Source organism: Macrotis lagotis, chromosome 1, assembly GCF_037893015.1.
Source record: "Macrotis lagotis isolate mMagLag1 chromosome 1, bilby.v1.9.chrom.fasta, whole genome shotgun sequence".
Classification (NCBI taxonomy): Eukaryota; Metazoa; Chordata; class Mammalia; order Peramelemorphia; family Peramelidae; genus Macrotis; species Macrotis lagotis.
Genome location: NC_133658.1, coordinates 355884418 through 355899219, shown reverse-complemented (window position 1 = coordinate 355899219; position 14802 = coordinate 355884418). Strand labels below are relative to the sequence as shown.

Below are 14802 nucleotides of genomic sequence, written 5' to 3'. Positions count from 1 at the left end.
GTTGGAAAAGAAGCCAAAGGCTATGTCCTGAAGAATCAACACTTATTCAGGTATCAAAATAAAAATACTTTTTGTCATTTGAAAAAAATAAACAAACAGACAAACAAATAAGCAAATAAATCCTGAAAGGAATGACCAGTACTGAAAAGTAACCTGGAATGGTAAAAATAAGAAACTAGGTTCCAGGATATAAACCTAGGTCAGCTATAACCCTGGATCCAGAGTCAGGAATCCTAGGTCAGGAGTTCAAATACAACTTCACACTTCCTAACTATATGATCCTGGGCAAACCTTTGTGCTTCAACTTCCTCAATTTTAGTGGGGATAATAAGAACATCTACTTTCCAGAGTTGTTGGGAGGATCAAATGAGCTGATATTTGTAAAGCACTTGGCAGAGTATCTGGGAAATCGTAATATATAATATAATATATATAATATTTCTTCATTTTTCTTCATGAGTCAGGCATTGGACTAGGTAGCTTAGGATCAGGATCTTATGGATGTGCCCCCTGGTAATTCCCAAAGCTCAGAACATTGTCCTAGCAGAAGACTATTTATTTCAGCCATGTCTGACTCTTTGTGACCCCATTTAGGGTTTTCTTTGCAAAGAAACTGGAGTGGTTTGCCATTTCCTTGGACCATGGGTTTTCTTTGAGGTTTCAATCTACCTCCGCATAAGAACCCAGCCTGATTGAAGAAAAAAGAAAAATAAGGAAATGGTCTAGATCACTGATTCTCAGCCCTTTTTTTTTTAATATTGTAGACACATTTGACTGTGTGGCAAAGTCTCTGAACCCTTTCTCAAAATAATGTCTTTGTGGATATTGCTGTATTGTTATTGTTGTTGCTGTTGTTCAGCTGTTTTAGCCATGTTTGACTCTTAGTGACCCCATTTAGGGGGTTTTCTTGGCAAAGATACTGGAGTGATTTTTTACAAAAATGAAGTGACTTGTTCCATAGCTAGTTATGGTCAGATTTGAACTCAGGTTTTTCTGACTCCAGGCCCAGTGCTCTATCTACTATGTCTCCTAATGGTCTAATAATTTATAAATGTATAAACTATGTAGAATTACAAAGAAAATCAATTACATTAAAATACAGTTCTCAAAATATTTTTAAAAATAAAGTGCTTGCACCCAAGTCAAGAACCTCCGATTTAAATCCTTTCCTCTAAACATGTTATCTTTCTGTTTTAGCACCTCAAAAAAAGATGCTCATTATGCTCATAGAAGTTTCTTACCAGCTCATTGAATGTGCTGGGATATGAAACATCCATGTGATCAGTTTTGGAAGCAAATTATGTGTAGTTCCATTCTTCATCTACATCCCTAACCTGGCCTTTATTCTGTTTTTTACCATCATCATCATCATCATCATCATTACCATTACCATCTGCCCCAATATTAGACCCATCATCATTACCACCATCACTGTCATCAAAAATCATTGTCATCACTCCCATCACAGTTATAATCTCCATCATCACTCTCATTCCAAGCATGACTACTGCTGCCATCAGCACTATGCAAATAAAATGATGTACATACAAGATTAGACAAGATGTATTCAAGTAATCTAAAAGAAGTAGACAGTACTCTAGGAGTCAGGGTTGGGGACAGAGACTTGGAAAGGCCTTTTGCAAAAGGTAGCAGTAAAACTGAGTCTAGAAAGAAGCTAAGAAGCTAAGTAGTACAGTAGATAGGACACTTGACCTGGAATCAGGAAGACCTGAGTTCAAATTTGACCTCAGACACTACTAGCCCTGTGAATCTGGGCAAGTCATTGAAACTCAATTTCCCTATCTGTAAAGTAATAGCATCTACCTCCCAGGGTTGTTATGACAATCAAATGAGATTCTCTTTTAAAAGAGCTTTGTTTACTCCTGGACAACTAGATGGAGAAGTGGATATAGTGTTGGGCCTGGAATCAGGAAGACCCGAGTTCAAGTTTGACCTCACTAGCTAGCCGTGCAACCTGGGGCAATGCACTTCACTCTGTTTGTCTCAGTTTCCTCATCTGTAAAATGAACCAAAGAAGGGAAAAGACAAACTACTCTAGTATCTTTGCCAAGAATACCTAAATGGAGTCATGAAGAATAGATATGACTGAAACAACTAAAGCAAAAACAAGGAAACTCAGATAAAAAGAGAAGGAATTGATGGAGTGGAGCATTCCAGACATCTTTGGCATCATAGTTCCTATTTATGTAAGACTCAAAAATTTGTAAAACACTTTACAAATAAGAAAGCCCAGAAAACTGAAATACAGAAAGATGAAGTGATCACATACTTTGGAAGTATCTGAAGCTAAATTTGAACTCAGGTCTTCCTAACTGGAGGTCTAGCTTTCTACCCCCTATGCAACTTAGCAACATGAAGATGGCAACAGTTCAGTGTGATTGCATTACAGAATAAGGTAGGAGACAGGAAAGGCAGGAAGGAGGCAAAGAACTTTATATTATTCTGGAGATCTTAGGAGCAAAAGTCAATAAATGGAGAGTGGGTGTTAGGTTATATCTGTATATTGAAATAATTATCTTGGTAGTCAAGTGGAGGATGTATTACAACAGGAAAAGACTTTAAGAAAGGAGACCTTTTAGAAAGTGATTGCTTGTAGTTCAGCAAAAAATGATAAGAATTAAACTAGGATGGTGGTTTCAAGAGTAGAGAGAAGTGGGGGCGGAGCCAAGATGGCTACAAGAATGGATCTTGTCTTATGTGTTCTTTCATTAAACTTATAAGATAAGGACTCTTAACTAAATTTTCGAGAGACAGAACCCACAGAGGGACCCAGTGAGGCAGTTCTTCTACTCAAGGTAACCTGGAAAAGAGCAGAAAGGCTCTGCTCCCCGGGGTTGGAGGGGCGGTCCTCTGTGGGTTCTGTCTCTCGAAAATTTAGTTAAGAGTCCTTATCTTGGGCCTGCCCCCCCTCCCTCTCTGTCTCCTCTGCTCTGCTGGCAGCTCTTTGGCTTTGCCCCTCACCCCCATGAATGTACGCCTGCGCCAAGTTCATCTCTACCCCTGCTCTTGTGAGGAGCAGCTCTCAGCTGCTAAGTAGACCATTGTCTGCAGTGGTGTTAAGGCAACCAGATGTTTGGACAGATGAGAACCTCAACAGTTTGGCAGGATCGGGTCCCTTGACCTCACTTGTCCCCAGATGTGGATTCCAAACTAGCGCCATCTCACGGGACATTGACACAGCAGCCAAGTTCATCGGGGCTGGAGCTGCCACTGTGGGGGTGGCTGGTTCTGGAGCTGGGATTGGGACTGTGTTTGGAAGCCACATTATTGGTTATGCCAGGAACCCCTCCCTGAAGCAGCAGCTCTTCTCCTACGCCATCCTGGGCTTTGCCCTTTCTGAGGCCATGTGGCTCTTTTGCCTGATGGTGGCCTTCCTTATCCTCTTCGCCATGTGATGGAGCCATTTCTAACCTCAACGTTTCTGAACGTTCCTCCTCGTCCTCCAGGTCCTTTCATGACTCTTCCAGCCCATGTGTACTTCCCCCTCCATCTTACCAGGCAGCCCTGGGGAAAGCCATGGACTCAGGGTTTGACAGAGGGAAGACAAATAAATACTGTGTTATTAAGCTGTTAAAAAAAAGGGTCCTTATCTTAATATCCTTATCTTAAGTTTAATGGGGTATAGGCATCTGGAGTAAGATGGAAGGTGGGGACAGGGGGAAGGGGGGTGATGTGAGTGATGGAGGAGAGGATGGACCATGGGGGGAGAGTGGTCAGATATAACACATTTTCTTTTTTACTTCTTGCAAGGGGCTGGGATTGGATGGCCTGTCAGGGACCATAGGGCCGGGTGGATGCTGGGCCTAAGGGGTGGTATGGGGGCTCAGGGCCTCTTGGCCCCAGATCTGGGGATCTGTCTGCTGTGCCACTCAGCTACCTACAGCACAGTCAGAGTGAGAGGAGAGAGGAAAATATAGTACATGGTAGTGGAGAAATATAAAAGGAGGGAGTTACGATCAGCAATGGCAATGGTGGAAAAATATGGAAGTAACTTTTGTGATGGACTTATTATAAAGAATGTGATCCACCCGCGACAGAGTTGTTGGTGTTGGAACAAAGACTCAACCACATTTTTTATTATTATTATTTTTTGGGGGGTGCAGGGCAAATGGGGCTGGGTGGCCTGCCTGAGGCCGCATAGCAGGGTGATTGTTGAGTATCTGAGGCCAGATTCGGACCTAGGTGCTCCTGGCTCCAGGGCCAATGCTCTGTCCGCCACCCAGCCACCCCTATTATTAATATTTTATTTTATTTTGGGTCTTTTTTTTCTTTTTTTTGGTTTTTGCAGGGAAGTGGGGTTCGGGTGACTTGCATGTCACACAGCTGGGTGATTGTTGTGTGTATGGGGCCAGATGTGGGCTCAGGTGCTCATGGCTCCAGGGCTGGTGGTCCGTCCATTGAGCTACCTGACCATACCTACAATTATTACTATTATTTTTTTTAATTTTAATTTTTCTCTCCCCTTTATCACTAAAGAGAGTCTCTCTCTCTCTCTCTCTCTCTCTCTCTCTCTCTCTCTCTCTATATATATATATATATATATATACACATGGGAGAGGGGTATTTCATTTACTCTTAAACAAGAATATTTTATTAATGTATAAAAACATTATTTGTACAAAATGAGAATAAATATTTAAAAAATTTAAAAAAGAGTAGAGAGAAATGGTAGTATATGAGTGATATTGTGCAGGTAGAAACTACAAAATTTGTCAATGAATTTGACTTGTGGAGTGATAGGGAATGAGGCAAAAAAAGTCACTGATGTGGACCTGGATGTCTGAGAGGACAATCAAACCTAGACAGTAATAGGAAAGTTCTTAGGTGGGTAAGGTTAGGGACAAAAAATAATGAGTATTCTTTTGGACTTATTGGGAAGAAGAAATCATAATCAGTATTAGACATCAGGAAGAGCACAGTCTGCTCCAGGTACTGCTATACACTATCCCTATATCCCCACAACAATTCTAATCCTACTCCTCTCCCTGGTACAGAGGGTTAGATGAACTCCATCCTGGGTCAATCCTGGCTCTCCTCCCCCTGCTCCCTCCCCAGTCATCAACCTGTCACTTCCACCAGCTCTCCTTCTTACTGCTGCCATGGAGACCACCCTGTGCTGTGGCTGCTCTGAGATGAGGAGGGGGATGGGACTAGGGTGATAATCCTCTGACCAGGGACCTCTCAGTCTTGCCCTTCCTGCTTTTAGCAACAAAGTTTGACCCTGGGGGACAAACAGGGGACCTTTCCTTCCCTTGGCTTGCTAAAAGATGTATGAGTGAGCTTAGATCCCAGTAGGACTATTGGGCTCCTCTTCCTATTGCTAGAAACCCTGCGTCTGGCACATGCTCCAGATACACATTGCTCAGCCCAAATTGCAGTTTAGCCATCCATCCTATTGCTGCCCAACTGAGCTGATGGTCAGTTTATCAGAAGATCTAGCTGACTGTTCAACAGGCAGGATGGCCTTTCTGCCTATTGATGGTTATGATTGTTCATCTGACTGACCATTGATCTAACTCATGCTCTGACTGAATGTTGGGTCATATGTCAGATCCATCTGACTAAGCACATGACTTCTCACTGTTAGCTCTCTAACCACTTGAGAACTATCTATTCTAATTGATGCTCCAGCTGAATTCTGTCTGAGCTTCTGTTTAAGTCTCTGTCTAGCCTTCCATATGATAGAAGGTTTGTCTGACCAACTACCCGGGTATTTATCTGACTGATTAGTGGAATGACTAGTGCTCTATCTGACCATATACAGATGTACCGTCTAACAGTTAAGGATTTACTTAACCAGCAACCCACAGCTGAGATGCAAAGGATAGCTACAGGACTGGGAGACTAGTTAGGGATACTCAGGAAGCTGGGGCAGCAGGGATTGCAATGAATATTTTCTGAATAAATGAGTGGTAACTACAAACCTCTTTTTTTTCTTTCTTGTTGTTGAAAGTTTTCCTAAAATGCCTAATACCATTTTCTTGTCAGCCCATGGAAGATCCACAGAAGGATCTGGTCATATGATCTTCTGCTAAATGTGAATTTTCTCTATCTAGGTTGGTGATGGAGATGGTCTGGAGAAATAGATGAAAGGAGACCCAAACTTTGGGTTGGAGTTGCATGGAGTTAACAAAATCCTTGATCTCAGACTGTTCTTCCATCTCCCTCTTTCTCTTTAAAACTGAAGACAGAGGAAGGATTTCAAGTAAGTAAGGACTTCGTGACTTGGGTTCTGGGCAATTGAGACACAAATAAGTGGAATTCTGGGTAATCAAGGAAGCAGAGGTCAAAGTGGATCACCACTGCATCCCAAGGTCACTCTCAGCTAAATACCTGTACATTCTTTAAAGCCCTGATCCAGTGGTATCTCCTATAGGAAGCTTTCCTTGATCCCCTTAGTTATTAATAGTCTTCCCATTTGTACCTCTCACAGTGCTTTTTTACAACCTCTCTTAGAATACTACATATTATGATTAGCTGTGTTTTCATCTAATACCCTTTAATAAATCTTTACTGAGACAGAGACTGTCTTTTCTAGATTTTGTGCTTTCCCCAGCATCTACCCAATGTTTTGTTCTTGATAAATGTTTGCCAAATGAATAAATAAGTGAATGGATGAATGAATGAATAAATATTTGAGTGAATTAATAAACAAATGAAAAATGAATGGAAGAAAACCTAAGGGTGGCTAGGTGGCACAGTGGAAAGAGCACCTGCCCTGGAGTCAGGGGTACCTGAGTTCAAATGTGGCCTCAGACACTTAATAATTACCTAGCTGCCTGGCCTTGGGCAAGCCACTTAACCCCATTTGCCTCGAAAAAACAAAAAACAAACGAACAAACAAAAAACCCTAGAAGACATAAATTAGGGGGAAAAGCCATTCCAAAGTCAGTAAGGCCTGAGAGGACTTGTACAGATGAATATAGACTATCAAGCAAATTCTTTATTTCTTTTTTGAGACCAGTAGGCCTTATTTTCTTTATGGAGAAAAGGTTTTTGTTTCTCTTTTAATATCTAGTTTGAGAGTTGTTTTCTGTTAAACCCCTCATCTCAGCTTCCTATCACTTCAACACCTGACTTTGATCTAACCATATTGTGAGGTATGGGGTTTTCAGGGAGAATTAGAGCTTTTCAGGGCTACTCATCCACTTTTGGTGTCTACCTGCTACCCAACTTTCATCTGAGGCTCCAAGAAGATATAGTACTAAATCAGGTTGAGAATAACTGATATGCCTCAAAACTGTTAGTAGGTTAGGGGGATTGTTTACCTCAAGTGAAGGTATGTGAAGACTTCCCTGTGCAGAATGGGCAGATAAGAACACTGTTCCAATGTCTATATCAGCAACTGAAGCAGTTGTTGTGGAATGCATACAACTTGGTCAGACGTTGAAGATGCCAAATCATTCTCTGTATCCCAGACCATTGTCAGTTGTCTTACCACTGGAGTTTGATGACTCTGGAAGAAACAGTAAAGCTGTTGACTTTCTATATATAACTTCCTCACTTAAATCTAATTCATATTCAAGCCATCATCCTATGATGTTATTGGTTCTTTTCAAAATCAAAAGATGAACAATAACAACAGTTGATCAGGGAAGGCTTTTATTTATTTAGTTAGTCAGTTACTTAGTTAGTTAGTTATTAAAGATATTTGAGTTTTACAATTTTCCCTCCAATCTTACTTCCCTCCCCCCACCCCCCATGGAAAGCAATCTGTCAGTCTTTACTTTGTTTCCATGCTGTACATTGATCCAAATTGAGTGTGATGAGAGAGAAATAATATCCTTAAGGAAGAGACAAGAAGTCTAAGAGGTAAAAATATCAGACAATAAGATTATCTATTTTTTTTCTAAATTAAATGCAATAGTCCTTGAACTTTGTTCAAACTCCACGGCTCTTTATCTGGACACAGTTGGCACTCTCCTTTGCAGACAACCCAAAATTGTTCCTGATTGTCTCACTGATAGAATGAGTAAGTCCTTCAAGGTTGAATGTCACCCCCATGTTGCTGTTAGGGTGTACAGTGTTTTTCTGGTTCTGCTCATCTCACCCAGCATCAGTTCATGCAAATCCCTCCAGGCTAGGGAAGGCTTTCTTGAAGAGAGTTTAAAAGGAAATGAGAGCATAAAACAAATTTTTTGAGTTTCCCCTTTCATTGAACCTTCTTTTGTTAACTTGATAGATTAACTCAGGGAAACTACTGGCTATATGAATTAATATCATTACTCTTAGATATGTGGAATATTTAAATAATGGAACTTAGTGCAACTTTAAGTTATTAAACTCATTAAAGTTTAAAATTCTCAAAGACTTTTGGGACATCTCTATACCTTAGACAGATACCCATGAAAAAGTCACTGCACCCAGGGTCAAGACACAATTTCAGTCAACATGTATTCAAAACTATGTGCAGTGAAATAAGCCCTGCCTTCCCCCTCTAACAGGATTACTTTATCACAGATTCCAAAGCCACCATTGGGTGAGAGAATACTCCAGAACTTGTGTTCTTGGTGAAGGAATGTTCTAGACCCAGCTTATAACTGCTCAGAATTAAATTTTCAGTGCAAATATTTTACACTTTGGAAACTGGCAAATTCTACAAATCAAATCTTGACTTACTGTTGTTTTTAAATTGTTTAGACAACAAAGTAATGAAGAAAATGTTACTAAAATGTTGAATTTTAAAATATGTCTCTGTTCAACATTTATCAACATATCCCTGCTCTAGGGGTTGCCTCTGAAGCTATCTCAGCTTCCCCATAGAGCAGCTGATGTCATCTGTTGGGCAGCTTACTCTGATGTACTGTGAGCTGCCAGTTTCATTTTGACTACTTACTTTATCTGCTTTGCTGCCATCTGCTGGTTCTCTTGTGAGTGTGGCGTTATTGCCAGGTTTTGAGTCATCTGAATTGTAACTGCAATTGGATTGCATAGCATCCAATTTCCCCAAGGGAATGGCACAGTTTTAAAAATACTAACCCATAGGCTCTATTTTACTCTTCTGTGAGTCAGACTCACAACTACATCCAGTCAACCAATAAAATACTTTTAAATCCAATCTTTTGAGCAGCTTTATATTTGCCTCAGGACGTTAGGCAGTACTGTGGATAGATGGCTGAGTTTGTAATCAGGAAGACTCATCTCTTGAGTTCAAATTCAGCTTCTGACTGGTCATTTAATTCTGTTTGTCTCAGTTTCCTCTTGGACAAAGAAATGGCAAACCTCTCTATGGTCTTTGCAAAACATTCCAAGTGGGGCCACAAAGAGTCAGACACAATTGAACAACAACAAAAATGTGTCTCAGTGACCACTCCCCTAGGACTGTCTACTATTTAGATTGGAGTGAGAAAATTCCTTTCAACTCCTATCATTTTCCTGGCTTCTAGCACAGGACCATTCAAATTACTGTGAAATTTTACTTATCAAGACTGGAGCACCAAGGTGGAACAGGAGTCCTTAGTCTTACTTGGCCAAAATAATAGTTTTCCCTAAAGAACCAACCATAGCACCTCAATGATTGGGGGAACACTTTGAGGGTCTGGGCTAGGAATTCTTAACTTCTTTTGCATCATGGACCCTTTTGGTAACTTGGTCAAGTTATGGAATCTTCTCAGAATAATATTTTTTATGCATAAATACAAAGGAGGACAAAGATAACATTATTTTGAAATAGTTGTCAAAGTTATTTAATAAGTTCACAGACCCCAAGTTAAGAATCCCTTATCTAGGCCAACTCCTTTATTTTACAAATGGGGAAACTAAGACCCAACTTGGAGATGTAACTTTCCCAAACTCCCACAATGAGAGGCTTAATCAGACCTGTTGCCTAATTATACTCGGGAGTTGAGTTTTTCCTTTTCTCTCAATCCTCCTGGGGCTAACATAATGAAGTCAGTACTGTTGCTTATATTAAGGAAGAGGGAGGAGAACAAAGACCCTGGAGGATTCCTAAATGCCATAACTTGGGGGAAGCTTCCTTGTCTCTCCTTTTAGAAGCAGCTTTTAGAACATTTCTCTCTCTCCCCTTCTTTCAGCCCTCCCTCAATGAAGCCTTCTCTCAGCTGAGATACTAGGATCCTTCAGTCTACCTGAGTATATGAGTCAGTTCCCCTTGGGGTTAGAGAATTTAAAACTGGAAGGGATCCTAGAGGTCATTCAACTTAATTGTACAAATGAAGAAACTGAGGTGCAGAGAGGAGAATAATTCTCTTAGGAATGAAATGGGCTGACTCAAAAGGGAATGCTTTCTCAGTCACTGGACATCTTCAAGAGGAGTCTAGTGACCATTTATCAACTAAATTTGTTGTAGGGCTGGTTCTTGTTCTGGTATGGAATGGATGGTCTCTGAGGTTCTTTGCAGTTCTCAGACTTAATGTAATATAAAGTATATAAGGTAATATAGCAGGACAAAGACAAAGGCAGGACTAATAGATCATACAATCTGGAGCCAGAAGGGTTCTTGGAAATCATTTAGGCAAATCTGCCTAATTTACATGTGAGGCCTAGAAGAGGGAAGAGAGTTAAGTTCACACAGGGTATTAAGCAGCAGAACTAAGGTTTGAATTCAATCTTCTGGCTTCCATTTTGAGACTTTTTTATGTGGAAATTTTTTATAATTCCGCTTTAATATCTAGTTTGAGAGTTGTTTTCTGCCATCTCTTCATCCCCTATACAACCTATAAAGGCTATGTAGAAAGATTGGGATGTCATCTGAGTGAACCAAGGACCAAAATCATAGCCTAGAAACTAGAGAATATCAGAGTTAGAAGGGGCCTTAGAGTTGAGGAAACTGAGGTTAAGAGAAAAAAAGGGAACTTGTCAGTCAGGCAACTTATAAATGTGAGGACCAGGACTCAAATCCAGGTCAGGCTGGGGCAGGAAGAGGGGTGGCAAAGAAAGAAGCAGTTCCAAACTATCCTCTCTAACCACTGGGCCTCATTCCCAGTCTTGGACTGTGGCCCTAGGGGTGTGGTGAAACCCATTCCTGTTGCTGTTCACCTTGGGAGGCCTCCTAGGAATGTCTGTCTCAGCTCCAGACAGTGGGCCTTTGTGAAGTGAGGGAGGAGCAGGTCTGGAAGGGGCTGCAGTGTGAGACACACCCCCTGCTCTACACAGGTCACTCTGCATCTGAGATGACTTGAATGTGAAGTGGGAGCCTAGACTATCCCAAGGGAAGGCCTTTACTGTCCTATGATCAAACCAAGGAATAGACAAGATTCTGTATTGGAAAACAGTTCTCCCTCTGTCCTGCCTGAGATAAAGGTGAAACAAGGGCTATTTTAAATCTAGGTACCTGGGTGATGTCTCCTGAGCAACTATAGGGAAGTCATATCAGAACAGGCTGTCTTGTCTCTCTTCCATAGCTCCCCTTCCCAACCCAGGAAGCAGCAATGCCTGGGCTGTATTTGACCTTTTCTGCCCCATCTCACCCTCAAGAAAGATTTTATAGAAACCCTTGGCTTTAGAAGATCCAAGATCTTGGAAGATACTAGCATTTGGGCTTCCATCTCTACAAGGATAGAGATGGCATGGTATTTTGGAAAGGGCAACACAGTTCAATAGTGGTGGACTAGTAGACCTTTGCTCCTTTCCAGTTCTAAATGTATGATCCTATGATATGGGTCCACATTCCAGCTGTGTTACTTATTGGGTAATCTCTTAACCAATTGGTTAATTGTCCTCAATTGTTCCATTTTGGTAATGGATATATGTTTGTTCATAGAGGCAGGTGAGCTCTCCCAAAAGGCATAGTCTTGCTGTGAGTCTGAGGGAAATCCCTTAAGGAGTGGAGTTAGTCTGCACCAAGTACAGACTGGATCTGGCTCCAGTCCTAAAACCATGATGATTTCAGTCCTTTTCTGAAGCAGCTCTAGAGGAGACTCAGCAGCATCCTTTAAAAAAGGAAGAAAGAAAGTTTCCCCCCTTCCCTAGAGATCTATCTCTCAAAATAATTTTTTTTGCCAGGCAGTAGGGTTAAGTAGTTTGCCCAAGGCCACACAGCTAGGTAATTATTAAATATCTGAGGCCACATTTGAATCCAGGTCCTCCTGACTCCAGGGCCAGTGCTCTATCCACTGTACCACCTAGCCACCCCTCAAAATAAATTTTAGGAGAAAGAGAAGCCATTCTAGAAACATTATCAACACAGATGTTATATACAATGTTATGTACCTATAATTTCCCTCATTTGCAAAGAAGAAAGGGAGGTACAGTTTCCTCTTTTGGGGAGCCAAACTTTATTAATATAATTACATAGTTTTGTTTTCCCCTTGTTCTTCCTATTTGTATTGATGACATCAGTGTTTTCATTTCTTTACTTTACTTTTCACCTTCATCTAAATCCTCCAACACTTCTCTATATTCTTCATAATCATTGTTTCTCATAGAACAGTAATAATTCCATTATGTTCATGTAACAAAATTTCTTTAGCCAGTCTCCAACTCTTGGACAAATACATTGTTTCTAGTTCTTTGCTGTTAGAGAAAGTCAGCCTTCTTTGGAAACAGATAAAGGTTCTCCTAGACTTTAAGCAGTCAGGAAAATCTCTTTGCTGTCAAATCTAAATCCCCCTCTTTGTTGTCTAATTCTCCACCTTGGTGCAGTGTCATCTGCTACCTTGTGAGCACTGCTAATCACATAATTATTGAGCATTCCCACCCCAATTTCTTCCCCCCCCACCCCAGCCTCCTCCCTGGTATTGCATTTGCAAAATACTTCTCAAGTCATGTAAGCCTTTTCATATCTATCCCATGCAATTCTAATATTGAGGCTTATCAAAGTCTTACCTACTATCCCTTCCAATTCTGACATTGATTTACTAGCTATGTAACTTTGGGCAATCTCTTTGAGACCCAATTTCTATATTTGGCAATTTTCACAGATTAGACTGTGAGAAAAATCCTAGACTGGGAGCCAGGAGAATAAGTTCAAATCTTAACTCAACTACTTGCTACTGCTATGACTAGATTACTGGGGCTCAGTTTTCCCACTATAATTGGGGGTGGGGGTTGGATGAACAATGAACTTCTAACTTTAAATTATATGATAGTTCTCTTATTTTAGAAATAGGAAAACCAAGAAAAGGGAAAGTGATTTGTCTAGGTTCACAAAGTTTTACCCCAGACTTTGGATGTCTGTTCACAAAGAATACTGGATTTGAACTTTTGCCACTCTGAGAGAAGAAGGAAACTCTTTGGTTCAGAATGATACTAACCCGAGTTCATTCGTCCTATTATGCCTTTAGGCTCAGGACTAGGGCAGAAAGTAGAAATACTGGGTGGCAAGGCTAGGGATTAATTTGGGTGAGGTTTCCTAGGAACCAGTTTCCCTTGCCTTATTCCTTGTTAAGGGACATTTAATGCTATTTCTTTTTTTTGTCTCCTGGAAAACTTTGGCCTACCCCAGCCTCCTAAGGGAGAGGACACTATTATTATGAGCAGGAGAAAGAGAGGGGAGTCTGCCTCACTACTTTCTCCAGGTGTGACCAGAAGCATTAAAGATTTTTTAGGGCAGGAATACACAGATAGATATGATGATGCTTCTTACCTCAGGTGGCTTTTAATCTAATTTATAGGGGGAAATATATACCCAAGTTACTTATTTGGTCATGGGATTATAACTTTAGAGTCAGAAAGGTCCTTACAAAGCCCACCTCATCCAATCCCCTTATTTGGCATCCAGGTAGTTTCAGAGGCAGGATTTGAACCCACATCTTCCAGATAGGAAGGAGAATGGGGTAAGTGCAAAGCAGAAGTGCTGTGGGGAAATTTGAATTGGGAGAGATCTTTTTTATGTGGAGTTAAATTCCAGGATTCATGGAGGAGATGGCACCTATGTATTCATTCACTTGACCCTGAAGTAAAGGAAGGATTTCAGTGACTGCAGATGAAGAGGGAGCATGTTTCAGTCTAATCCAATAAGCTTTTACTGAACAAGCCATTGGGGATATAATGATAAAACAAACAGTTCCTGCTCCCCACAATTTTACATTCTACTGGTTCCTAACATGGAAGACAGATGAGGAGGTGTAGCAAGGTGGGATGAACCAGAATCTCTAAGAATCTCAGAGTTGGAAGGGACCTCAGAGGTAGTCCAACCTGTACTTGGCTAAGAATTCATTACATCTCCATCAACCAGCTGGAAGGCTTCCCTTAGGAAGGAACTCATTATCTCTAAGGCAGCCCATTTCATTTTGGGTTAGATTTTGTCACTTGGAAAATTTCCTTTAAATCAAGCTGAAATCTGCCAACTTACAGCTTCTAACTCATTCTTCCTATTTCTAACCTCTCTGTTCTCTCTGTTCCCTCTCCTACCCCCCCCCCAGCAGAATAAGTCTAATTCCCCTTTCACCCAAAGATCAGTCAAATCATCAAAAATTTGAAGCTGGTTATTGGGTCCCCACTTAGGTCTTCTCTTTTAAAGAATGAATAGGGGCAGCAAGGTTGCACAATGGATAGAGCACTAGCCCTGGAGTCAGGAGGACCTGAGTTCAAATTCGACCTCAGACATTTAATAATTGCCTAGCTATGTGACTTTGGGTAAGTCACTCAAGGAGCATTCTCTAGATTACACAGATAATAAGATGCAGGGAAAAGCCCCGGGTTGAGAGTGGGGAGATCTGATTTCGAATTCTGGCTCCAATATCTCCTTTCCATTTTTGGACCTCAGTTTGCCCAACTGTAAAATGAGAGCCTTGGAGTCAATGGTCTCCGGAATGTTACTAAAGGCACCTTTGGGGGATTCCCAGGCCTGTGACAGGCAAGAAGGGTGGATGGGGGAGG

General features: G+C 41.0%; 1 pseudogene; it reads left to right on the top strand.

Annotated features, from left to right (window-relative positions):
* Positions 1 to 2975: 2975 nt before the first annotated feature.
* LOC141517779 (ATP synthase F(0) complex subunit C2, mitochondrial pseudogene) lies at positions 2976 to 3601 on the top strand (annotated as a pseudogene).
* Positions 3602 to 14802: the final 11201 nt, after the last annotated feature.